This window comes from Cyprinus carpio, unplaced genomic scaffold (assembly GCF_018340385.1).
Source record: "Cyprinus carpio isolate SPL01 unplaced genomic scaffold, ASM1834038v1 S000006482, whole genome shotgun sequence".
Taxonomy (NCBI): Eukaryota; Metazoa; Chordata; class Actinopteri; order Cypriniformes; family Cyprinidae; genus Cyprinus; species Cyprinus carpio.
The window spans coordinates 283644-311556 of NW_024879157.1; the positions used below are offsets into that span (position 1 = coordinate 283644).

Here is a 27913-nt window from a genome sequence, read left to right on the forward strand (position 1 = left end):
AAAAAAGTGAAGCAGGTATGTTGTTTGAAACAGTCGGTCTCAGACATTAGCAAACACACCATCCATCGACCATTTGAAGCTTTATTGCACACATAAGGCAATCACTTGCCATACTTTCAGAGAAAAAAACGTACAAAAATTGTACCTTTAGTGGTACAACAGCTTGTCACTGAGCCAGTACCCTAAATGCAGCACCTTGCCAACTTATTTACCCCTAAAGGGTTCATAATAGTACCATAAGTGTACATATTTACTACATTAAGGTACATATTACTATGGTACGGCATACTTGAGGATCTGGAGAATGCTCTGGCCTAGATTATGAGTCCAAGATAATCAGAAGCTGCAGCTCAGAAATGGGGTGTTACGGAAACATTGAAAAAATATGAATGTAGAAGGTGTGAAACACACAGAGACAATCTTATTGTGATATCCTTTCAGTCAAAAAACCCACAATAATAACAGGAATTTCACTTTTTTTTTTTGCCAGATCTGTCCAACTTCAAGGTATCATTGTACTGATGTAACAACCCTGATTTTTTCCTGTCTTCCAAGTGATGGCAAATCAAGCAAAAAATGTCCAGTGCATCCAAAATTTTAGCATGCAGTGGGACAAGTTGTCCTCATTTGATCGCCCTTTGTTGGGATGGGGTCTGAATTGGTTTTGGAGCTGTTCATGTTGTGCTGGCTGCTGTGCCTCAAGTTGACTTTGTTGCACAGCGACGCCATGCCTCTTCTGATCTCCTGACGGATATTGTTGCTGGACCAGCACGTAGAGAGAATGGGGTTGAAGGCGCTGCTGTTGAAAGTCGGACAGTCCTAAGGAGATTTTGTAAGGCGTGTAGATGTACTGTTCAAAATGACATTTCTCTTGCAGCTTGGGGAAGTGGAAGGTGATGGCACGCAAGAGCAAGATAATGTGGTACGGAGCGAAACAGATCAAAAACAGCACCACCACTGCCACAGCCAGGTAGCGCACCTTCTCTTTCTGATGAGGCTTGAGGCCTGTACTCTGGCCTGAACGTTGGCAAGAATGGCTCTATTGGTGAAGACCAGGATGGCAAGGGGGATGCAAAAGCGCGATGCACCAAACACGAGCGTAGCTGAATCCTGTAACTACCGCTGAGCTCCTGGCTGGGCTCCAAAGCAACGGCGATTTCCATGAGCAGCATTGCCTTCAGGCATGATAAAAGACAGGCGTGTGACTCAAGCCCACCACCATGTAGATCGAAAATGCCACAAGAGCTGCAATCTTTTTCTGGCGAAGACCGGCGAGATTCGATGGCGTAACCACTGCCACATATACGGTCGATGGACACGCAGCAGAGCAGGAAGAATGCTGATGTACATGTTGTTGAAGAACACAAAGCCAGTCACTTTGCAGGCCATGGAGCTTCCAGGGCCACTCGTGGTTTTTTATTGACGTACAGTTTTTTAAACCGTCCACAAAGGCAGCGTGAAGAGGTAGTGAGGTCGCACACGGACAGGCTGAGCAGGTAGATGCCGAGGACGTTCTTATGACACACCTGGTGGAGGGTGAGGTAGACCGTTGCCAGGTTGGCTGGCAGGCCGATGATTAAAAACCATAATATAGAGCACCATCAGTGGAACGCGGTCATCTTCAAGGATATATTTCACAGTGCACCTTCACAGTCTGGTTCATGGTCGTCAAGATGCTTGGAGTCACAGTGGATTCTTGCATCATATCTGGGGGGGATAAAGAGAGAAATGAGAACGAGGGGTAAAACACAACAATGTGGGAGCCCTGCACTTCACATTGGACGAGAAAAATGGAAATGGAAGAAAAAAAATTAAAAGTCCCATGATTCCTTATTTTGTGGCCCTGTTTTACTTTTAAATACGTTTCCCTAATTTTTTAGTTAAATCGTATCCACCTTGTACTATTTTGTTTCCTCATTTATTTAAATAGCTGCCACATTTGTACTAGGCATTTCTCTTAATTGTTATAAATTAAATTTTTTGCTATGAGGCAATGTGAACAAATTTTTAGTTTGTGTACATACAATATCTTGGTTTTTTTTCCCCCTAACATGTGTAGGGCTCTGTAGAATTTAAATGAAAAAAAAAAAGTTTAAAAATGTACTAATTTTAATTTAAAAAAATGCAGTAGGTACAGGTAAAACTGTAGAAATTGTACACATTTTGAAATAAAAAAAAATATATATTAAAAAAAAGTTTTTAAAAAAAAAATGGCAAAGACCTCAAAATGAAAAAATAAATATAAAAATAACAACAGGACACCAAAAGGTAAAAGCCTATTTCTACACTAACACTAAACGTTAAACAGCAGAATAGGTGTGCTTTGAATTTTTATACTAAAATTTTGGGCATATGTAATAAAAGTACAGTAGTTTCCCTTTTACCTGACCACTGCTTATTGAGCAGCAAAAGGGTAAAAACTATCCAATCTAAAACCGCATGTCACTGTACTGTATGTAGTGTTTCTGCCATGTCCATTCATAGTAAAACCGCCACATTCCTTCATCTCCACACAGCACATTGTACCAAACTCCTACGTTTTTCCCCAGCTACACAAGACAGCCGCTGAAATATTCATAGAGACCCCATCTTCCTCGGGGAGAGGGGGGAAAAAACAAGTCCATCAGAAACATGCTAGTGGGAAAACACATTAGTTGCTAAATGAATTATATGAATCATAGTGTAACGGTCTAGCCCTAGACATCTGGAGCAGGGTAAACTGAGTGGTTATTGAGACCAAACTGAATAGGTACAGTAATTGAGTAAGATGTTTTTAAAGTTCAGAGAGTAATGACAGTTAACCCACCCATAGGTTTATGCAACTACAGACTATAGCTGGCTAAGAGTCATTTCCTTTCTTTGTTGCGTCTGCTTTTCACGCTGAGAAAAAACCTGACCTTGCACATGAACTCTACAGAGGAATTGGGCAAAAGTAAATAGTGCAAGTCCTGTATTTGACCTAGTGACATTACAAAAGACAGTTGGACTGGCAATAATTGCATTGATGGTCAGTGTCAAGAAAGACACAGATACAAAGGAAGGAGAAGAATACCAACAGCACTAGTCTTCACTGTGTTCCGTGACCTCTTTAAAGTCATTAAATCACTGTACGGGTGTTAAGACAGACACTGTGATTTTTGGCTCAGATGAAACCTTTTATTCCCTCGTCACATGTCATTAGCGTCAAGACACTGGCGATGCTCAGTCAAGTGTATGAGACCTTTATTTTAGACTCTCCAAGCTGATTTGGGGAAGCAAGTTTCAAACATGATGCTCTACAGCAAGGAGATGCCCAGACATACCATTGCTTTTATTATCTGAAAATGTATTTATTTTAAAATCAAATGTGCTTTTAATGTATCAGAACAGAAAAATATATGTTCTGAGTCTAAATTTAAAACTGACATCTTATTAAAAATGTATGACTCCTTTGTTTGTCATAATGCTGACACCAAAACCAAACCCATACTAAACCTCGCAAGGTATTTTTTTAGTATTATTATTTATTTGCTAGAAATATGACATTTAACACTTTAGACCTCTGTTTTAAAACCTCTAAATTGCCTGAAAATGGTACTCCATCGGGTCCGCCCGAGAAGAAACCAAATTAAATTTTAATTTCAAATATCACCAACTTTCTACTTAATGATTGATCTGCTGATCGCCCTGCTTATTATTGTAAGGTATATTTAGCTATAGAGTGTTTTATTAAGGTTAAATGTTGAAGATCCCTGCTCTAAACAATTAAAACACATAGCCAGTCATGTTACACGTGAAAACACACATGCACATACTGTTTTCAGATTCTAGGTGACCTGCACAAAAAAACCAACAAACAAACAAACAAACAAACAAACAAACAAAAAAAAACACACAAAAAGCGGTACTTCTCATATAGTAAAAGCAAGTCGACTATAATTTTCTTTAAATGTAGCGTATAAAATCGCGTGGCTCTTACCTCTAAATGGTGTTTAAGAATGTGTCCGCTTCTTTATTTCCATAACGACTGACAACTTACAGTGATGTAGCGCGCCGTGTGAACTGATGAGGGGCAGTGCCGCGCGCACGCACATCTTACCACAACACACGATCACATGATCCTATGATCCTCACGCTTCTGGTTTTGTGCGCACGCACATCTTACCACATTTTTGTTTCAAATGAAAATGAAAAGGAAGAAACCTCCATGGACGCAGCCGCCTAATCTAGTAGCATCATCGGCGCGTTTCTGGGTTGTGTGCCAGCGACGCGCGCGAGTGCTGGTCTATAATTTGTAAGAGTTATGTGTTTTCATTACCTGTTACAACGTTTATAATCTAGAACTAAAAATTTATTATTATCAATGATAATTTTGAGTTTAAAATGATTGCAGAATAGGACAATTTTAAAACACATCATTATTAAATCATTTACATAAATGATTAAATACATTTAAGTTTTATTTGATTACAAATAAATGAAATATGATGAAATTAAAATAAATGTTTCTGCAATAAATCGGGCAAAACTGTCTATATTGAGACAGGTTTGATCCTGGACTGAAAAGTCTTGGGCTGGACCTGGACCTTGTTTTGGGCTGGGTTTTAGTAGGCCTAGTTTTGGTATTTGGTGGAAGTATACACTACCATTATTTTATTTTTATTTTTTTTAAGACAACGATGGGGTTGTACTCTCACAATTATTAATCAGAAAAATACAGTACAAATGTTAAAATTTACAAGAGTAAAAATAATTGTTTTCATACTTGTATATATTTTTTTAAATAATTTTTACTTATAATAAAGGTAAATGTCCTTGTGCTGGCCCAGCCGCATCATTAATCCCCCCAGTCTTTAGTGTCATATGATCCTTCAGAAATCATTCTAAGAATGCTGTGGTTGCGGCTTCAACGAACCTTTCTTGCCATTAGCAAATGTTAAAAAACAACATTTGTGCTGGCTAATAGTTCTGTGAAAGACCACAATGATAATAGTTGTCGCGATCCTGAAACAAATCGATTTGTAACATTATAAAGGGGCTTACTTTTGAATTAACTGAGTCGAATATTTTGAAAGGTACTGGGAATTTTGGTTTAGATCCAATTTGTCAGAACTACTGTCCGTCATAAAATACCAGTTTATTTTATTATCTTTGGAAACCCAGTGTACCTGTGGCTGCTATTATGGTTTGGTACAAATACCACAAACTAGAAATGCAAGCTGTATACAAGTTTACTCACATTTGTGGTATCATATCGAAAATAACGAAGTAGACCAAAAAAAATGTGTGGAAAGTCCAATGAAAAAGTTATTGACACACCGGTTAGTTAATGAACCAAAATGACGCCACAGGTAACTTCCTGGCTCATACTGCGACGTATCACAAATCAACGTTTCGGTTAAAAATCATCATCCGTTTTACAGAAACTGTGTGCGTTACCCTGCAATCGAGTCAAATTCGTTCTACTGTCGAAACAGTAAATACATCTTCAACAAGATTCAAATCTTCAGTCAGATATTTACCAGAAAACGTGTTATAAACAGTTCAGTATTGGATTTATGTTTAATAACAATAAAAAAGAGTGGGGAGATATTGTATAAGGCCATCACATCAATACACGCAAGCACAAAAAGGTGTAAGGGGTTGGACGAGTATTGTTGTTCACATCAGAACCACTGCTCAGCCTCGCTGATTTATTTCTTTATAATGTCAACCTGTAGATGGCAGAAGTGACCCTTGGCAGGTTTAATCATACTGAAACAGATAAATCTGCAAAAGAAGTCACTCAATGACTGCACTTGATTCTCCACTGGTTTCTCTCTGAACAGTGTTCAATTCCTTGTGCGGATCCCCTTCCGTTTTGGTCAGGATTAACTCAGTAACTTAACAGAAGCTTCATAGTGTTTGTGTGTGTTAATATTGTCCTGTTTCAAGAGCATGCTGCCCACCACTGCCCGTCGGTGTCAGGAGCCAAGTGATCAGTTTTTCCCATCTGATGTGTGCTGGAGTAGGCAAACAATGAACAAAAATCACTTCAGGCAATACAATCAGTTTATGCAGTGCACAAAATGCGGTAGTTACCTTTGAGAAATTACTGTAAGATGTTTCTCAAGATTTCTCCCTCAATCATACTCAGACTACACACTGTGAATCAGAAAATGACTCAAGAGTAACAGGGCTCTCTTCCTCTTATCCATGTACATTATTAAGAGTTCCTGGATCGTCCTGTATTCAGTGCGAGTCTCGTTCTAAGCTTCTCCTCGGTAAACAATAAGGCTGCTAGCCGTCCTGGTCAGCAGTCTCTGTACTGTCCTGAATGAACAAAAACCACAACACAGTGGTTTACACTGAGAAAGCCGTATACCGCTGGACAAAGTGCTCGAAGAACTGAACATCCACCATTGATGCGACGTTCATGGCCATTTTATATTTTTCAGGGCCCGCTGAGTTTCGAGGTCTGTGGTCGTACGATGAGGTTCACATACTCCTGCAGCACCTGCCGTATTTCATGTCGGAAAGCCCATGAAGTGCACGCGAGGAAACGGAGCAGGTTTATTACAACATTGAAACTGATGATACCTGTCACCAGGGGCGCTGTTCTTATGCAGGATGTCCACCACTCTGTGAAAGCCCAATGGGAGATTTTTGCTTGGTGTATCCACGCCATTTCCTTGGTGTTGAAACCAGACTACTCCCACATCAAACCAGCGACTTCAACTTCGCTCATTGCACCAAGAGCTGTGAGGGAAGTAACTGACTTTTCTCGAAATCTGCAGACATGACAGAACAGTTTTTACAGTATCTTATAGATTGTCAGTAAGGGAAAGGAAACTTTTTACATAGACTGTTTTATTAAACGTTCTATCAGTCGTGCAGTTTATACACTACTGGGGTCCAGCTGCCATGTAAACATAGTGGCACTATGTTAAAAGTGCTCTGGAGGATCCTAGTTTCACCATTCACTATTCAGGCTAGGCCTCAGCGTTTTGGATTCAAATTAGACCATTCTCCCTTGAAAACGTTATGACCAATCTTAAGATTCAAATTAGACCAACAGTTTGGGGCGAAAAAAACCTAAAATTTAATAACCTAAGACTAGTCTAAGTGGTCTAGACACACTTGAATATTTGTGTTTCTTATGGACTGTAGAAACATTCTAAAACGTGTAGGTGTTCATTTAGGGACAAATATGAAACTATACTATCAGAATAGTAATCAAGATGATTTGAAGAATAGCTCCTGCTGTGTTTAATGTTTTTTTGGCTCACTATGACATCACCCACATCTCTTACCAGTTTGATGACTCATACTATTGGAAAAAGTATTCGTGCAGAATGAGTTAGTGGTGGTCAGCTTTTCATGGTGCTGTAAGATGGTAAATGTTTAAATACAATTACAGTACAATTTTATCTTAAACTACCAAGTAATTTGATGACCAATTTTCCCTGATAAGGGGTTTTCGAATGTTGCGAAGGTGCTGCTGAAAAAAGTTCCCTGAGAACGTACACGAACAATGATCAAAAATGACTTTGATACTACAGTTGCCCCAACAAGCCACTGGAGAGTCTAAAACACTTTACAAATGCCCTAAATTATCAAACCAGGGACATTTATTTAACCATAGCACTTTTTTATCAACCAATGCCCCCCCAAAAATGAACACTGTTAGGTTTCAGATAACAGAAAAACAATAGACTATGATTGGTTATTTTTAAGTGTGGATTTAAGTTTCTTAAAACTATAGTTAGATATATTACAGAATATATTCAGTTTGTCTGCATAAAATTTTACAACACCAGTACACCGAGTGGAGCATGCGCGTGTCACCTCTTGACCTCCAGAATGTAAAAGCCGGTAGTACGTACAGTGGTGGTGATGATAGGAGTATAAAGGATGGACGCTTTTCTAGGGAACTCTTCAGGATTTCTGCATCGGCCTGATTGTCCCTAGGCCTGCCAAAAATACATACACATAAAATAAAATACAGTGAACACACCGTATCAATTGAAGCTCGATACACCCTAATTAAAGGGGTCATATGAGGCTCTTTCAAGTTTTCCTTGTTGGCGTGTTACAACTGAATTGTGCACATCAAACCCAAAGAAAATGATACTTCATCCAAAGTTAAACGGGGTGAGTTGATTGCGATTTGCACCTTTTTAAAAACATTAGTCTAGTGGTCATGTATTGCTGTTTTGGCATATAAACAATATCTGCAAACGTTCAGCGCTAAAAAGCTTTCAATGCAAACGGAGATTGTCGTGTTTAAATTTAAATGCCTACAAAAACAGCTGGTAGGGACTACCACCCTAGCCTCTTCCCAGTGTCCCGTTACGTCACAACCACCAGATAACCCCGCTCCCCAGGAACTGCACACGGGGGCGCGGCCATGTTGATGGTGCTCTTAGAGACGAGGAAGCGAAAAATAGCGAGTGCACGTCTGTTTCATATATAAATCGACGATTCTCTCTTCTAATGATTCTAATGGATTCTAATCGGATTCACAAGGTTTCAAAACCCATGTTCTCACGCAGCCAGTTCTTAATTCCTGTTCCTTCGCATAGCCGCCTGAATCTGCATCTCTCTCTCTTCGCCATTCAGATCGTCAGAAGTCTAGCTCCAAAACAAACGTTCGTTCCATTTATACACACTTACTTAATGTCACACGTAGCAATGAGAAGCGTTATCCATTGACGCCCGTAGACGGTTGCTGTGCTTTATTAAAGCATTAATACATAATAAAGACCGAATATTAAAAGCTAACAGAAGCAGTGCATTTACAAACAATAGTGTATCTAAAGTATGAGAACAACAACAAACACAAATACCATTCGAGCCGTGCTTGCACAGGTTCTGTGCGATCCTCTTCATTTAATATTATTCTCGTCGCATCTCAATCGGGCTCAAATTGATGTAGCAATGATAGAGGACGTCCATTGTTTAAATACAACCTGAGGCACATTCTGAGTTGAGTGGTGGGATGTTTAGACAACGATCTAGAGGCGGTTTAGCGAATCCCAAACACACTGAGTCCAGCTGGGACCAATCCTAGCCCATTGCATATTTCTAAGGGAGTGGGTTCATTAAAAAACAGGAAAATCGAAGGTGTCCTGTCAGAGAAGGGACACGTTCGAGTGTGGAATAAAGGTAAAAATATGTGAAAAATTACATGCGTTTTTAAAAAAACCCCAAAAGCATGAAACACATGTTAGACTCATTCAAACACGCCCCCCCACATGTCTAGGTCACTATGTGGAAATATTTGCGTAATGCGGCCCAAATGTTCACGCCACCAAGAAGAGAAGGCTGGTTTCAGTAACCGCAGTTAGTGTTGAAGCAGGCAGGTCAGGGAGATGCTGTGTGTTTGTAGGCAAAAGCAAAAGTGTTGAAGCAGGCAGGTCGAAAGTAGATGCATTTAGGAATCTTTACGGATTACTTTCACAAACCCAGAACAGCAATGCATTTTATGGACGACCGTGTTCGTGAAACCTGGGAGAGGAGGTAATTCTGACTTTGCTACAACAATCTGGCGCTGTCTGATCAGCTACTGTAAGTATGTTTTGTTATTAAGTTAAGTATTTGCTTATTGATGTTCAAATGCGGAGTTTTGAACATTGTTTGGTGGGTGGGTGTGTGAGAGAGAGAGAACAGGGTCACACAGTGACAGTCAGCATGTTCTTAACCGTCAGTGGCTTGTTTAGGTACTGCAACACACATATGAGCATTCATCACTGTGTCTGTCACGTGACTCCTGTTCACCTTTGCAGGCTGAACTGATGGTAAAACTAAGGACACAAAAATTATTAACTGTTTTACATTTATTTTGAAAGATGAAACTCGCGATTATGGAAAGGGGCGTTACATTTCCAGTGAGTGCTTGCGGTGTTCTTCGGCCAATCACAATGCACTGGGTCAGTTGGCCAATCAGAGCAGACTGCGCTTGTCAGGAAGGAGGGTACTTTGTAGAAAACGACGCATTGAGAGGCGGGGCATAGAGGACCTACAAATTAATGTAACCAGTATTTGAAAAAATAATGTGTTTTAACATTAAAAGCATGTTAACATATTCCGTACACACCAAATCACTATCAAAATAATGGTGTTTAAAAAAAGCATCATATGACCGCTGTAAACTGATACACTTATAATATTTATTTTCATATAAAAGCAACAGAACCAGTGGTGTAATGTAATGAATTAATAAAACTTTGTTACAGTACGGTTTATTTTTTTCCACCTTGTCCCTCCTCCTCAGACTGAAGCACATGCAGGTTGCCAGATTGACAGCTCTGACCCTTTCGTTTGCCAGTTTCCATGACTGAAATGAAATAGGCTGTGTTTCTGCCAACTGGTAACCTGGGGGGCGGGTTTTCACAAACCAAAACAGAGACCGACATTTTGGGCTGGATACGCCACATTTGCAAAGGAGATATAACTGACTGTAGCAATGTTTTTCAGATAAAACAATATGTTAACTTGCATGTTTCTTAACATTGAAAACATCGTACGGTATTTTTATGCTTTAGTAGAGTCATAAAATATAATAGAGAGAGTTCTGCTCGGGCATTTTTCAGGTCTGTCAAGACTTAGGCTGCTTCACACATCCTGCAGCTGCGGCACTATGTCATATCAGTGATCATAGTAGCAGATTTGAAATCACAGGCAAGTGTGTGCACGATGGGCTGTTTTCAGAAGCAACAATGACAGTCAAGGCAAGAATATAGCAGAACCAGTACAAACAACAAAAAAAAAAGCACACCAATGTTTTATCAATACATCTCTGTGTCGTATGAAAAAAAAAAATCTAAATAAAAACCTAAAATGGTCCTAATATTGCCATTTTTAGAAAAAAAAGGTTCTAATCCGGGCTTCATGCCAAGTTACAAAATAATTTCCTATCAGGTAAATCTGTACACTTTATTGTCTACCATATATTAAAGAAATGCCCAATACAGTAAACTCCAGAATCAGACATAGGATGTGAAACAGAAAATACATGTCAAGACATTCTGACAATGACGTGATTTAGCAATATCTAACCAGACTATATTCACAGTACTTTTTAACTGACTGATGCAAACTGAATCTCACTCTTTCATAATGTGCAGCATATTATGCCATAAGAACAAAGTGAGCACGCGATCACTTGGTTTCGTATCTACGAAACATCTGTCGCGCTACACCTACCACACCACACTCAGGAAAGAGGCAGAGCGAGGGAGGGGCAGAGGAAATATTCCCTTTATCAGCATAGTAAGGTGAGGCAGAAATAGAAATGCAGAAAAACTATTTTTGGTTTCATTTCGTTTCGCCTTAAAAAAAAGAACCGCACTGTCCATGGTGGCTTAGGGTACATTTGGGATGGGTCCGTCATTCTTTTTTCCAATTCCATTTGCAAACAGTAGAGAAATTATTTGTACTATTCATAGATTACATAGTTATTATGTGTTGTAGTATAGTACATGTATTAACAGTAACCAGTAACCTGTTTCATTACTCATAATACTTCATACACTTCTCAGGATACTTTAAAATAGTGAAACTAAAATTAATATTTTTTTATGGAGGACGACTTTACTGATCACATCACATTAAAAATTCATATTCTTTCATTCAGTTTTTTATTTTCATAATTTTAATGAATAAAAATGTGTATAAGGGAATAATATAATGATATAATATAAGGGAATAATAAACAATTCACCTCTAATGAGTAGTTGCCTCTCGAGGAGTGTATAGTGGTCTTGAACATGAGTGGCGTCATCTTGAGAGAAAAGGCAGGCTGAGAACAAAACAGAGAGCACACAGATCATTAAAAGGTCAGCAGGAAAATGACTCTGAACTCTCCGCTGCATCCTCTGAAAGATCTTTTTACCTGAGGCAACTTCTTTTTGAGGAAGTCGCTCTTCTTCGGACCTTTCATCCTTAATATTTAAGTGTTCTTTGTAATGCATCAACTTGTTTTAAAAGACAATGAAGCCAGTTAATAGGGTGTGATTAAACAGAAACATGACTACAAATTACTGAAGAAAAAAAAAAAAAAAGTTTCCACATGTTAACATTAGTTAACTACATTAGTTGAAAATGAAAACAATGCGGAATACTTTGAGAAAGCATTTGTGAAATAATTGTAAATGTTGTTTCAAACTTTTACTAATACATTATTAAAAATCCAAAAGCTGCATCTGTTAATATTATTTAATGGTCCAGACGCTAAAATGAACTAACAATGAACAATGTGTATTTTATATTAGCCTTCGCATTGAACAAAGATGAATAAACACTGTTTATTGTAAATCCTACTACTTCCTGTAAAGGGTTACCAAAAAGTTTATTAGAATGTCCAACTTCCTCTCTTACACTTTGCATTTTAGACAAATAATATCAATCAGTCAAAAGCAGAGCGATGTTAATTCTACTTGAGCAATTGTCTTCCTGTTTCTCTCTTCTCACTTCTACATGAAATGTAAAGTTAATAAAACTTATTTCAGCTGACATTAACCCTACTATGATGTAGTAAAAAGTATGTACCAGTTTCTCTTTTTTTCTGCGTAAAAAGGGGAAAGAAGACTTTTAATATAATCAAACATTTTTTATATATATATATCATTTCTAATCTGGTCTTCAGGTAACTAGCGTCCAATAGCGGAAATAAAACTATTTTCAGTTTTATAGTTGTTTGCCTTCAGAGAAATGGTATCAAAAATGGGGGAATACAAGACCCCGTTTTTTAAAAATGCAATGTACTAGCACCTAATACTTTTTGACCTGTCTAGTAGGACTCCTTATCTAGATAATGTTATCTTAACAATCAAACATTTTGAATCTAGAGAAAAAGTTTGGGGAATCTTGGTTTCAGGGGAAATTTGGTACTGAAGTACATGTGTAAACATGAGAGGAGGAAGTGTGCATTTCAGTACTAATACTGGGCTCTCCCCTCAAGTTTAGAAAGCACCCCATGAAGTGGGGAGGGGCCGCATGTTGTTGAAGCGCTGGTCAAACTTAGTCATCCTTGACCTGGAGTAGGGACGGGTTAAGTACATATGAAGTCCATCTAATGGTACTGATGTGTGTGTCATACAATTAAACGTAAAGTGCAGTTGGGTACCTACGCCATATCTTCTGTCTGCCAAGAGCCCTAAAAATACAGTTCATGCTTGACCAACGTGATCAATGTTATTCAAATAAAACACACAGCAATACAAAACACTTCAAAATCAAAAAAACCAATGCAAAATATGGAAAGATGTCAACCGTCTCCTAGCACAAAAAGCACTAGACACAACTATTTTTAATATGTTGCACTCACTACGAGGGGGAAGAGTTAAATATCTAATCATCAAACTGACTTCAGTAACTCGACCAAAAAAGCTTTTGTTCTCCCATCTCTTTTTAAATAGTGCACATAATGGACGCCAAAGAAGCCACATCTATCTGCATTATACTCACTCGAAAGAGGATTTTCTGCAACAATGACAAAAAACAAAAAAACAAAATCATGACTTTCTATAAAATATTTTCACTTATTGTGAAAAAAAAAAAAGAGAAGGAACTGGTGAGCAATGACAGATCACAAAACATCTCACCTTTACTTAATGACTTTTTTAAAAATATCAAGACCTGCAGTAGGAAAATGTAAATGATCAGTGAATAAACACACTACTGATATGAAGCATTATAAAATCATAGCAGTGCTTTCATATAGGGTATGTGAGAGATGTGCGGCTCACAGCAGTGATGACATTGCCATCATAAACAGCGACTGCTTCATCCAGCAGCAGAAGTTTGTCCTGTAGAGAGCGGAACTTTTCTAGGGAAAATGGCTGTAAAAGAATCATTTTAATAAGATGCAAAAAGCATATTTTTCCATGTACAAGCATTCAAAAGTGGTCATATATTCTGATGAAATACCTTCTTTTTTTTTTTTGCAAGCAACATATAAATACGTGACTAATTATTTTATTATATTACAGTAAATATTTTACAAGTGTGTGGTTCTTAAAAATGTGAAATGGAAATAACTGGGCCTGCACCTACTTATCAACTTCTATTGAGAAATAAACAAAATGGCTTAATCCTGTTATATCAGACCTCCTGACTTCACCTTTAAACTGACTTTCTAGTGCAGTATATCTTCAGGTAATTTTATCAGTAAATATACTTTCTATATACAGCTCTTTGCTGCCCCCTACCCGTCCTTTCTGCATTCTCCTCACGGTTTCCTCAGGACTCAGGTCACTGACAAAATCCTATGACCATTTAGAGAACAAATCAATGTTAGAAACTTATATATATATAAAAAAATGAATTACACAGTGAGAATTTCTGGACAAGCTTACACTATCATTCAAAATAATACTTTCATTCAGCAAGGATGCATTAAATTGATCAAAATGACAGTAAAAAATATATAATGTTACATTTTCAACCAATATAAAATGCCATTCTTTTGATCTTTCTATCCATCAAACAGTCCGGAGACAATTAGACTGATTTGACGGCTAAATATGTGACCCCTGAAGACTGGAGTAATGATGCTGGAAATTCAGCTTTACCATCACCGGATTAAATTTCATTCAAAAATATATATTCAAATACAAAACAGTCATTTTTAAATTGTAATAATACTTCACAATATTACACTATTTTTACTGTATTGGTACTGTACGCTAATGTACTGTATTTTTACTGTGTTTTTAATCGCAAATAAATGTATCCATGATGAACACAAAAACAGTAAAAATCTCACCGACCCCAATGATGTTTGAATGCTGATGTAAACATTGTCCATATGGATTACCTTTCCATCTGACTTGGGCTTCCTCAGTTCTGGTGCGTATGTTCTAAAAAGACGTGTCACTAAAAGCTAGAAAGCAGTGAATAAACACACACTTCTATATACCAGTACGCCTGAATCTTTTCTAAATGCTTCAGATGACTTGAACTTACACATCAGAGAAGGATGGAAAGCACCAGGTTTTGCTCTTTGCTGAGTGAACATAAACACAAATCAGATTGGTGAGTCTACAACGATTGAACTAAAAAACATTTCACGTACCATTCACTGTAGATTACCTTTAAACAGGGGGAGCTCAGGGAGGGATCCAGACCCCTGTTGGACAGTGAAGAAGGGGGTGAGTGGTCTATTTTGGGAAAGCTCTGCTCAATGCGGAGCCGGATACTGTGAGAGCAGTTTCCTTCACGGACCAAGAGAATGCCTAAACACAACACATAAACTGATGAGCATCCAGATGAAGGAGGACAGACAGAAAGTAGAAGACAGGAGGCGGAGATCAGAGACAGGACTGCGTACCTTCCCACAGGCTCCCCACTCCAAGCTGACTCTCTCAACATCATCCTCATCCTCGCTTCCTCATCCACCAGTGATGTTTTATTTACGGCCCGTTTTGACTCTTTCAGCTCGCGAGAATAACAACACAACAATGCCAGGGTCACACAGCGGTGGGTTGTATTTTTTTTTTCTGTAAGAGGAAATGTATGAAGATGAAGAAAAAATGCACATATAAACAACTGTATTACTACAATACATATTAACTTGTAAGAACAGATTTTTAACAATTTCTATGTCACCTTGTTTAATTTAATTCCTTTAATTTCCCACTTCAACATGTTTCTGCTAACCATGTTCGTTATGTTCACATACAAAATTATATAATACATTGTTTATATTACATATAAAGGCCAATATTTTCCAAGCAACTTAGTTTCATGTTCTGCGATCTATTTGAATTTCTATTGAGGACCACTGACACTTTAAAATGTCTATGGAGAAAGGCCAAACAAAAAACAAAAAAAAAAAAAAAAAGGCACATAAACTAAAAAGGCTGATGAAAAGAGGAGAAGAACAAATAATCTTGCATCAGCAACTCACAAACATATTTTAAAAATCATATATTAAGGAACCACCCTTTACTCGAATTGATCACGGTTTGTGTACTAGCTTATTTATGTGTGGTGAATTCTCTCTCTACTTCAACTAGATTGATAAATATGATAATCTGTTGAAGGAATAGATTTTTTCCCTATAGATTTATATTACAACTGTGCATGTTGTACATATGCTTCTAATGTGCAAAGATGGGGTTGTTAATAACACAGCTAAAAGCTTCTAAAAATGATTTTTGGCCCCTGGTATGATAATAAGCTAGGCCTTATTTTATTTTTTTTTATAACAGAATGTCGTAAGAATGATGATGAATATTAAGGAGTTAAAGAAATATAATACAATTATAAGAAAAATGCTAATGTCCATTGTAAAGCAATAAAACACGGTCCTGAGGCAGAGGCCCTCACAGCGCATTATAACATATATAAACAAACAAACAAATACATAGAAATATGAGCTTATGGAGGGGGCGGTACCCGCATTCGACTTAAAAACACACCACACTCAACCCCCCACAATGTTTCAAAACAAAACTACGCCCCTCGGTTTAGGGGCTGAATGGAATGTATAAGGTGGTAAACAGGCTTCGGACTCCGTAGGGCTGCAGTGGAAGCTACAATCAACTGACCTGTGAAAAAACTCATCGTCTTCATCATCAAATGTGAACGCACTTTTAAAATTTGGGAGCGGCTTCCAGGTACTCATCATCCTCTGGTTTGGCCCCGTGTCATCTGAAAACACACACCCACACACACAGGTGCAGCTGCAGCTTCATTCTCTGTTTATCCATGATTGCTGCTGTCATCTAGTAAACTGACACTGTGGCATTTCGAGATTCGCTAAGATTTGTAGAAGCATATGCATCTCATTATTTGCCTTCTTAGACCATGACAAACAAAAAAAAAATGGCAATCTGATTTTATAGTTAACGATGTAACAGACTTACCTTCGAAATTTTACAGTGAAAATCGACTCATGAAATAAACGTCAGTTTTCTTTCCTACTAGTTCCTTGTTTAAAAATGTCGCCAAAATAAAAGTCCCAGAAGTTTGTTTGCGCGTGTGTGTGTGTACTGCTGTATTTTAGATATTAGCATTTTATAATTAACAAATAGTTTATAGATAATTAGTTATAAAATATATATATTATTATAACTAATTATATATACATGTGCGTATATATAATTTTCTATTTAAATGTAATATATGTTATATATATACATCGGTCCTTCAAAAATGATACCATAGCATATTGTGAAAAAGTTCATTATTTTCCATAATGTAATGATAAAAAATTAAGCTTTCATGTATTTTAGATTCATTGCACACCAACTGAAATATTTCAGGTCTTTTATTGTATTAATACTGATTGATTTGGCCATAAAGCCATGAAAACCCAAAAATCTCAAAAAAATTGGCATATTTCATCGACCAATACAAAGAAAAGTGTTTTAATACAAAAAAGTCAAACCTTCAAATAATTGTGCAGTTATGCCACTCATACTTGGTCGGGAATCCTTTTGCAGAAATGACTGCTTCAATGCGCGTGGCATGGGGGCAATCAAGCCTGTGGCACTGCTGAGGTGTTATGGAGGCCCAGGAGTGCTTCGATAGCAGCCTTTAAGCTCATCCTGAGTGTTGGTCTTGCGTCGCTCAAACTTTCTCTTCACAATATCCCACAGATTTCTCCTATGGTGTTGCAGGGTTCAGGAGAGTGGCAGGGCCAAATTGCGCACAGTAATACCATGGTCAGTAAACCCATTTACCAGTGGTTTTGGCACTGTGAGCAGGTGCCAGGTCGTGCTGAAAAACGAAATCTCTCATCTCCCATAAAGCTTTTCAGCCAGATGTAAGCATGAAGTGCCTCCAAATCTCTCTGATAGCTAGCTGCATTGACCCTCGCCCTTGATAAAACCAGTGGACCCCAACACCAGCAGCTGACATGGCACACCCAGCGCCATCACTTGACTGTGGGTACTTGACACGGGACCTTCAGGCATTTTGGCATTTCCTTCTCCCCAGTCGTCCTCCAGACTCTGGCACCTTGATTTCCGAATGACATGCCCAAAATTGCTTTCCTCCGAAATAAAGTACTTTGGGACATGAGCAAACAGTCCAGTGTTGCTTCGCTGTAGCCCAGGTCAGGCGCTTCTGCGGCTGTTTCTGGTTTAAAAGACACAAGCCTGTGCACGGTGCCTCTGGAGGTTATACTCCAGGACTACAGTCCAGGCGTCCGCAGGGCCCCACGCAAGGTCTGGAATCGCGCTCTTCTCCACAATCTTCCTCAGGGTCCGGTCACCTCTTCTCGTTTGTGCAGCGTTTTTTGTTTGCAACACTTTTTTTCCACCAGACCTTACCAATGAGGTGCCTTGATAACAGCAGTCGGGAACCAGACTTTTAGTCAGAAATTTCTTCTGTGTGCTCTACACTCTAGCTTTGAGGGTTAGTCAATGCTGGCCTTCTGGGAAAGCAGTCAGGTCGGGCGCAGTATTACCCATGATTGCGGTTTTTGCGTACTGAACAAGGCTGGGAGTTTAAAAACAAGCCTCAGGAATCCTTTTTGCAGGTGTATTTTAGGAGTTCCATTAAGATCTTGACAATTCATATCTGTTTCACAGCCTTGAATCAGCAAACCCCTCGTTTAGACAGGAGCAAGAACCCGTTATTTCATGATATGCTTAATATATAGTTTGAGATAAGGATTTGCCCGAGTTTTCATGAGCTGTTAATGCCCAAAAATCATCACGTATAAATTAAACAATAAAAGAACCTGAAAAAAAATATTTCATGGTGTGCAACTAATCTAAAAATAATGAAAGTTTAATTTTTATATTTACATTATGGAAAAAAATAATGAACTTTTTTCAAAATATGCTATTTTTTGAGCAGGACCTGTCTTATATATATATATATATATATAATAAGATATATATATCTATATATATATATATATATATATAATATATATCGATAATATTGGTATTTAATGTAAAACTCAACTTTTTCTAAACAAATTTACAGGGATAATTTTCCATGGCAATATTGTTTTTCAGGCATTATTGTTAGCTTTTTTTCCCTAAATAAATTCATGCTCTCACTTTAAAATTAAATTGTTATGTTTTTCAAGAAAAAAATATATAGAGAGAGAGAGAGTCCTTTACCTTTTAAGCTATGTACAGTTTCCCACTGTTTTGTTATACTTAAAATCTAAATTACCCCCTTGGAGATTAATAAAAATCACCAAAGATTTTTGTAATTGCAATATAAAGCAACATACAAACATGTGTTGATAATAGTAAAATAATAAGCTGCGGTTCTTGACCAATAATAATGTGACATCAATTAGAAAATAAAGAGCCAGCAGAAGCAGTTCTGCAGTCCACAAGATTTAAAAAAAAACAAACAAACAAAAAACAATAAAAAAAGAAAGGCGAAAAATGCCCAGTGGTGATTACTTTGTGGTACAGCGATGTGATATCTCTGATCGATTCTTATTTAATTTGAGGGACTTACACAAATTAGTTACATTTAAAATAGAAACTCTTCAAAAAATTTAATTGACTCTGAAAGGTTTATTAAATTTTTAGGAGTATGCAAAAAATAAACAGTCGGTTCCTTAAAATTAGATGTAGTCAAGACCACGTAAAACAAAAAACCCCCCCCACAATCAATAAAAACTGTCAAAACAATGTAAATTTTACCTAAAGTGTCAGTACGGTATTCTATATGAGAAGAGTGTAAACAACCTTTAACTTTGACTCAAAATGACCAAAAAAAAATTAGTAATTAATGAATAATTCTGACTTCCATGTTAACTGAATGATTAAGAACTGATTTTCTCAAAACACAACAAACTCCCCAAAAAAGCACAACAGGGTACTCTTTTATTGTTTGTTCAAATTTATGTGGCTAACAAGTCCATAATTACAAAGATTTCAACCTGTGATTCATTTTTTTTTTTCTTTCTTTTAACGTAAAAAGCAGTAGTGTTCTGAGGAATAACTTCCATCTGAAGAAGCAGACCAAGTTGAAGAATGAGGAGAAACGGAGCGTACAGGAAAAACCATTCACACAAAATCATTTCCTTTAGACTAAAAAAGTGGGCAAGTGTCTTACAGTGTTTCAGAAGGGCGCCTAGGGGACAACATAATATCATTAACCCCACTCAGCCTCGGTCGAAAACACTGAACATGCTTTAGCAGGACAGTTGGTTATAACAAGTTGGCACTGAAGGCACACTTGAGTAGATTAATTGGATACTGCTATGCGGATCTTAAGCATGTCTTCAACAGTGATGGTCGCACAAACGGTGCTCGCCTTGTTGTCACACATAATAAAACAGAATTCCAGAGCATGGGCTATGGAGAGATAACCTTATCACATTATATATTTTTTAAACTTTTATTATTATATAGACGCACACAAAGCCGCAGTAGCAGCTTAAGAGGAACTACTGAAATCCTATGAATCGCTGTAGCGGTGTGCTGTTCTCCTTTGTTATTTTTATTAAAAACACTTATCTCTATGTAAAGTCTGCCCTTTTTGTTGCTTTCTTTTTTTCTCCAGGTGATAAGATGAACTAGATTATCTTTGTGGAAACATCGAAGTTAAAACATGAATATTTAAAGGCTGGTTTAAATGCAGAACGGTGAGGCAGAGAAAGAGAAATGATATAATAATAGAAGTGCCCTCTGTTTTGGCTTTAAACCCCCAAAGTCTCTGTCACCGATCTACTGCTCATATGAGACATTTTCACCGGTCCGTGACGAATCATGATACTGGTCCAAATTGGGTTATACAAGAACGTCACAGTCCTATATCATCCTCGGTTTCTTTCTTCCCCATACGCTCCCTCGTTTCGGCCCCTTGATGAGTGTTTCCTGATAATATACAATTTATTAAAAACAGCATAAGAAGTCTCAATTTCCCTCAATTCAGTACTTTGAAGGGAAGCTAAGAATCCAGAAGCAATTCTGACACCGCCGATGTAAATGCATGTTCAGTTTACTAAAGCAAATAATAATTAAAAAAAAAACTTGCAGGAGTCATGGCATGAAATCTAAGATTTAAAATAAAATAAAAGTCCATCATACTGCTAATCTGGTTAGTGTAATACCACGACAGTTCCCCAGGGGGTAGGATTTTTTCTTTTTTTCTTTTGGTGGCTTCGGCTATGTCCCTCAGCACACACCCAGCACGCTGCTCTTGTGGCGATCGAGCGTCTTACCCAGCCAGCAGGATTTGGGGTAAACCTTTGGCCCTTGTGGTGATTGAGCAGGTGACTTTTTTTGTAAGAGTCTTGGCACTTCTTAGTGAGTCCTAGCAGAGCGGATGGATACGGGAGGGGTGTGTCTAGGGTGTGTGCAGGGGCAAAAAAACAAAAAACAAAAAGGAGTTGTCCATTTTCAGCCATCCAGGGACTGATCCAGGCTGTCCAGGGTGATGCTGACTGCGGTGGGGAGAGTTGGGGCTCGGGGGCTGCTGGGGTTGGAGCTGTTTGGAGGGGGTGGAATGTTTGGTCGAGTCAGAGTCGTGCTTGCAAGAATAGAGAAAAGAACAAGGATAAAGAAACAAGATTAGCAGAATTCAGCTGCTTGTTGTCTAGTTGGTTTTTACATTTTCACCACAGTATACATGCATTTAGGCCCAAGTGAGTTTACAGCAGTCTTATTATTAACTAAAACTATTATAAAATTGTTTTTGGCAACTGAAATTAAGCTGAAATAAAATGTTAAATATTATGAAATATTATTGAAAAAAGTTAGTATTATAAATGCTTAACAAAAATCCAATAGAAATTGTAAAAAGGCTAAAAAAAATCTTTAAAATTAAGTTAAAGTATTAGGATTAAATAAAACTGAAATAAAAACATTTAATAGAAATATTGGGGAAAAAAACTAAAATGTACACAATTTTAATACAAATTTGCACACAAGAATCTAATCTGTCTTAAGTTAAGTTAAGGTTAACTAAAACTGAAAAAAAAAACAATTCAAAAAATGTAAAAAAAAATTAAAATGAAACTAAAAAAACAAAAAACAAAAATTCAAAATATTAATATATACTATAAAATCAAATAAATAAAAGTATGAAAGCTAAATTGAAAAAAAATCAAGTTACCAACTCTATACTAAAATTCAAATGAAAAAAGCTAATTCAAAATATTAATAAATACTATAATAGTATATAAATAATACTAAAATAAAAATGAAAGCTAAACAGAAAAAAAAACTGAGTACATAAAATGACTAAATCTTATACTAAAATTAAAATGAAAACCTGGTATAATTGATATAATTAATAAATGATATAACTGCATAAATACTATGTAATACTAAAATAAAGTTATAAAACTGAAATAACACTGGTTTACAGCTGTAGCAGGTTCTACTGTGAGAACTGGGGCAGTTTTACAGACCACAAACCAGGACACCAGAAAATCACTGAGGCGGCCCAAAAGCACCTCAAAGCTCCTCTAACAACCACCATCATGCCATCTTCGAGAAGCTTTCAAAATGTGGGCGCGACAATGAATTAAAATCATATTTGACATCCCGGGAGAGGGTCATTAAGGTAGATGAGATCAGATGTTTCTTACCTCTCTGTCAAAGTCTTTGATCTTGATCAGAAATACTGCGAGATGACCCTGCTCCTCCAAAATCTCCTCCTCCTTTAAATAAGATATATTTAGTATTTATATTTAGACCGTATCAGCTTGTCTGTGTGTGTTTAAGGAGCGGCACCCACCCTGAGGCAGTGATGCGGTGATGTGGGTCTTAACTCCTCTGTTGTCCGTGAGATGCTGGACCAGAGGCCGTGGCTTTTCTTTAGATTAGATCGTCCTGAGAAGAGGGCATCACACTCTGCAGCAGAGGCACAAGAAGTCAGACACACATATAGAGTATGCCACAGTCCCTGCACTTGTGTAATACGGCCAATGTAAACACTCTTTTTGACTTTTTCTCTCTAAACAAGATGACTAATGTTAGCACAAACATTTGGTTTGGGTGCGTTTCATGCACAAATTATTAATATTATTTTTTCTATAAACCCGAGAAAACAACATTTTGTCGTTTTTCAAAGAATGTTTTGGATTAATTTGATGTTAACCCCTACAATCAACACACAGTTTCTCAAGCCATTATTTGTAGAATAGAGGTGTCACAATGATATTGGTATATAATACACCGTATTGATGAAAACTTTGATACAAAAAAAAAAAAGAAAAGAATAAAAAATTAAATATTGATATGCTAGAACTACATATGATAATATTGTAAACAACACAGCTAGTTGCCACTCCAACACACGCAAACAATAAAAAAAAGACAACGATGCTAACCACAAGTATTAAAATCATTTATTAACTGAAATAAAGCTGAAATAAAATAAAAATATTAGATAAAAAAATGAAATAAAATGTAAGTACTAAAATTCTATATAAAACTGAAATAAAACAATTTAATATAAACTAAATAGATATACTAAAAAAAAAAAAAAACTAATGGTAAAGCATATAAAAGGACTAAAAACCTAACTGAAATCATCAAAATGAAAATTACAAGTATAAAAATAAACCACTAATTAACATCCGATTTAAATATGATAATAGTAATATTAACACATAACTAAATAACACTGGTGCAACAGTATGAGTTTTTTTTAGATTCTGTTAAAAATTATATATTATTATTTTTTTTTTTTAATATAGTTATGGATCTCCTCCTCCTTCCAAAACCGAAAAAAAAAAAAAGAACTAAAAGAGAAAAATTTTTTTTAAATTTATTTGACTGATAAACTAATATTATGACAGCCCTAATCTGGAAACAATTTCACACTGCGGGAGCAAGCTTTATCACACTTGTGTCTCTCATGCTGAAGTAGAAGTTTAGGTTTAGTGGTGGAGTGTATTTTAATGTTTCTCATGCCCCACTCTCACGGTAAGAGCCTGTAAACTGCTAGCTGACTTTAACAGAGCAGTAATAACACTTACAAGCATACAATTCAAATCACACACACCAAACATTAGTAAAAACTGTTTGATTTTTACTTTTTTTTTTTTTACCTTAAACTTTGCATTTTTTTGAATTTGATTAATATTGTCAAACATGATTGTTTAAAGGAATACTTCACTACCACAAAAAAAATGAAAATTCTGTTATAATTTACTCACATCAAGTTGTTTCAAACCTGTGCGAGTTTTTTTTTCTGTTTAACACAAAAAGAAGATAATTTGATAAATGTTGATAACCAAACAGTTGCAGGTCCCCAATTGTCTTCGGTAGCATTAATTTTCCTACTACAGAAGTCAATGGCTACCGCTAAATGATACAATTTTGATTTTTGGGTGAACTCTCCTAAAATCGCTAATTTAAAACACCTCAAAAACCCAAAAAACAGAACCAATCAAAGTCACTGCACTCAAGCATGAACAAAGAGTTCAGGAGGACAGGGATGCGGTGTCACATAGGGAGGAAAGGAAGTCGAGGGCCTGGAGGGTGTGTGGTGGGGGGAGGGATGGGGAGCGGGGACTGGAAGAGGAAGCGGGTGGGGAGGGGTGTGTTGCTAGCCTACCCTTCCCAGGGAGGATGTGGAAAGGAGAGGAGGAGGAAGAGGAGAACTGAAGTATATTGGGCTCTGCTGGGAAGAAAGGCTCTTTCTGCAGATAGAGCCCGGCAGAGACGGGACTCATGGGATAGACTGTCTCAAAGTTGGTCGGAGGGGAGATCTAGGCATGGTGGCGAGAGGATGAGGGGGAGGGAGTCGATCTCGCTCTGCTGCTTGCCACGGCAACCAGAGGACAGAGCGAATCCACGACCAGATTGTGAAAACAGAAGGAGCGCTACGTGAAGAGGAAAAAGAGACAGAGAAAAGGGCGTGAGGGTGGAAGAGTGGAGCTGGCTGGCTTTGAAGAAAAAAGAACATGCAGAAGAAGGGAAACTTTGGCGCTGTGCAGGTATAATGAAAAGACAAAGGATGTTAGGATGAGTAATAAAGCCCTTAATTTGAGCGTCCAAACAACGCTTTTTATAAACTCACAAACCCAGCTGTACAAAACCGCACCACAGATGCACATTCTGATCTTAATATCATTTCATTTAAAACAGCCTCAGTCCTCAATTTCAGGCATCAGCTGATTTGGCATTTTTTGCACAAAGCTGAAGGACTAAATTGGAATTTAGGGTGAGAAACTACTTTCATAAATCTAAAACCGATCTAGTTTCCCCATTTATCATCCAAGCAGCCTTTTTTAAAAACAACTTACAATGCATCAACATAGTAAACAATCTTCCTGGCAATTGTGAAGCTGAGATCATTTTGAATTTAAGCTTTTTTTGAGGTCCATTAATTACGCTTAACAGTATAAAAATAACTGACTAATGTTAATCTTTATTGATAGATAGATAGATAGATAGATAGATAGATAGATAAATAGAGGATTCTAGATAGATTATGATGATAGAGATAAAATGATGTTCTGTTCCACTGTATGAATTAAAATGAAAATGGTCTGAATAAATAGTGTATCTCTTCCTTGTTTAAGTTCTAAGTGTTTTTCTCAAATTAGGCTCCTGGGATCCCCTTGCAAAGCTGCACATTTTGAAACCTAGTTCAAAAACACCACTGCTTCAAGTAACTGGCTTATTAGTAGCGGCTTCGTGACCTGAATCGGATGTGTCAATTAGTGAGACACTGCCAATGCAAGAAGTGTGGAGAGAAACTCAGGCAGCAGAGTTCAGTTAAACCTGGGCTCAAGTGGCACAGTGGTGGCCTGGTATTGGCAGGATGGTGATTCAAAAAATATCTTCAGCTGATGGTCGTCGACGCCCCATCCAGATTTTAAAATAACAATGGTATGTTCCTCTTAGGCACCAAGTGTGTTTTACATTTTAAATAAACTCAAAATAGCTGAAGGCGGATCTCCCAATGTCCAGCTTTAAGGCATTACCAGAGGCAGATCCATGAGGACCTGCATGCCGTCGCCTGGCCCCATGTGAGCCACGTGGTTGAAGTTGGTGGGGTTGGAGATCAGCTTGGATCTCATTTCATGATCCCTCAGCATCTCCCTATTGTGAAGAAAACGGAAAACAAAGTCACTGGATTAGGAGCAGCGGCAGGATTGCGGCGTGTGTGAGAAGATCTATTCCTGAAGCCACCTGACCTTCTCTGCTGGCAGCCGCTCCTCCTCTGGTACTTTAAAAAGGAACTTCCTCATTGCTGCGTGTCCTCACCATCAGCTCTTCTTGCTGTTTTCTGAGGTCTCAGGGATGGCCAGATCACAGCCATCTGTGAAACCAAGTGTGAATGAGGTTTGGAAAGATGGATGTGGCTCAAACTATGGCAGTCCTGGGTTTTTGCGCTCAGAGCGGCTGTGGTCTGAACGTATTAGTGTGAACATTGTTGGGCAGCAGGCCTAGAGGAGGTGTGACAAATGAGGTCATTCTAGTTTACCAACAAAAGCATCTTTATAAGGGCAATCTGCCAAAGTGGGCAGGAAGTGAAATTGTAATGGAACACAAGGGTGAAGCTGTAGCATTTTATTACCTGGGCTGATCTTTTGTGACGAGACCTAGTGGTGTTTTTGTTTGTGAATAAATCAGTGCTTTTGAACAAATTATTCTCATTCACTTCTGATGTACTGATTCATTCAAGCGTCGGTTTGAACAATCTTTTAGTGACACATGACCGCTAAAAAGTTCATGTTTACTTCTATGCACTGACTCATATGCAGTGTTTCAAACAAATCTTGTAAATGAATAAATTCTCATTTACGTCTACACACAGACTCATTCAGTGTTTTTGAAAACATAATGTTGACATGGTGAAGTGTGTGTGGGGGTCTGGGATCAGACCTGAGGAGTTTGTTGCTGGAGTAGATGAGGTGGGGGCTGCTCAGAGCCAACAGGTTCAGGACTGCCCTCCACATTTAGGCGGCTCCCCCGAATCTACAGACCGAGTTTAAAGTTAGATCATCTTTTAATCATTAATACAAACAGTTTAAAATTGAAAAAGCATTCGAACGTGTAAAATTAGGATCCTTGCACTCACTCCTCTTAATGAGATTGGGTCTGGACCCCATTCTGTGGTGTTGGACATCAAACCACGTCTACTCCATGCCATAATCACTGTACACTGTCAGGTATGTGTTTGAGTTTTGAGCGGGTGAAAAATAATGAATATGGGTTTGAGATCTCATGCTGTCATGATCAAACAGAGGGAATGGAAACTTTGGCCCAATCATTCAAGACCGCTGTTCTCAAAGGACTTCCTGTCGTGCCTTGAAACTGGGTCAGAGGCTGGATTGTTCACTATTCTGTCTGAAACATCTGGGGCCCAGTTCCCGAAATAGTGATAAAGAAGAAAAATTCTTCTTAAGTTACCATTTTGTTTCCCCTTATTGTCTAACTTAAAAAAAAAATAATCATTAAGTATTGTTGGGAACATTTAAGAGTTTAACTGAAATTATTTTATTAATAAACACCTATGACAACTGTTTGTTAAGAATGCAAATTTAGAAGGAAAAAAAAAAAGAAGTTAAAAATAACTTCTTTAAAGGGTTACTTCTACCACAAAATGAAAGCTTTGTCACTAATCACTTATACTCCCCACGTATATTCCCAACCCTTAAAAAGTATTTGTTCGTCTTCATAAACCAATCTTAAGAGATTTTTGGATCTAAAGCAGGGAGGCTAGAGACCTGTGCCATAGACTGCCAAGTAAGTAAAGTGTACAAGGTCCAGGAAAGTATGAACAAGCAGTGTCCAGAATATTCCATCTGCCATCAGGGATTCAACCGTAACGTTATGAAGTGACAGAGACTAACTTTTTTGCAACATAGAAAGAAATCAAAAATAAGGTACTTTATTCAACAATTCCTCTCCTCTGTGTCTCTATCCAAATCAGCGTAAGCAGTATGTGCGTTGCCAAAATCTAGAACAGAGGCTGTAAGATCCGCAGGCCGGCGACTACGGTCTTCTGGGTCAGATTGCGCTGAGCCGATGCCCTAGTTTTCATTCAAAACCAAAGT

The 27913-nt window shown here is 37.7% G+C and overlaps 2 pseudogenes; both read right to left on the reverse strand.

The window, feature by feature from the left end:
- Positions 1 to 349: 349 nt before the first annotated feature.
- LOC122143686 lies at positions 350 to 1743 on the reverse strand (annotated as a pseudogene).
- Positions 1744 to 13318: 11575 nt separating this feature from the next.
- On the reverse strand, positions 13319 to 26101 carry LOC122143689 (annotated as a pseudogene).
- Between the last annotated feature and the right edge of the window lie 1812 nt (positions 26102 to 27913).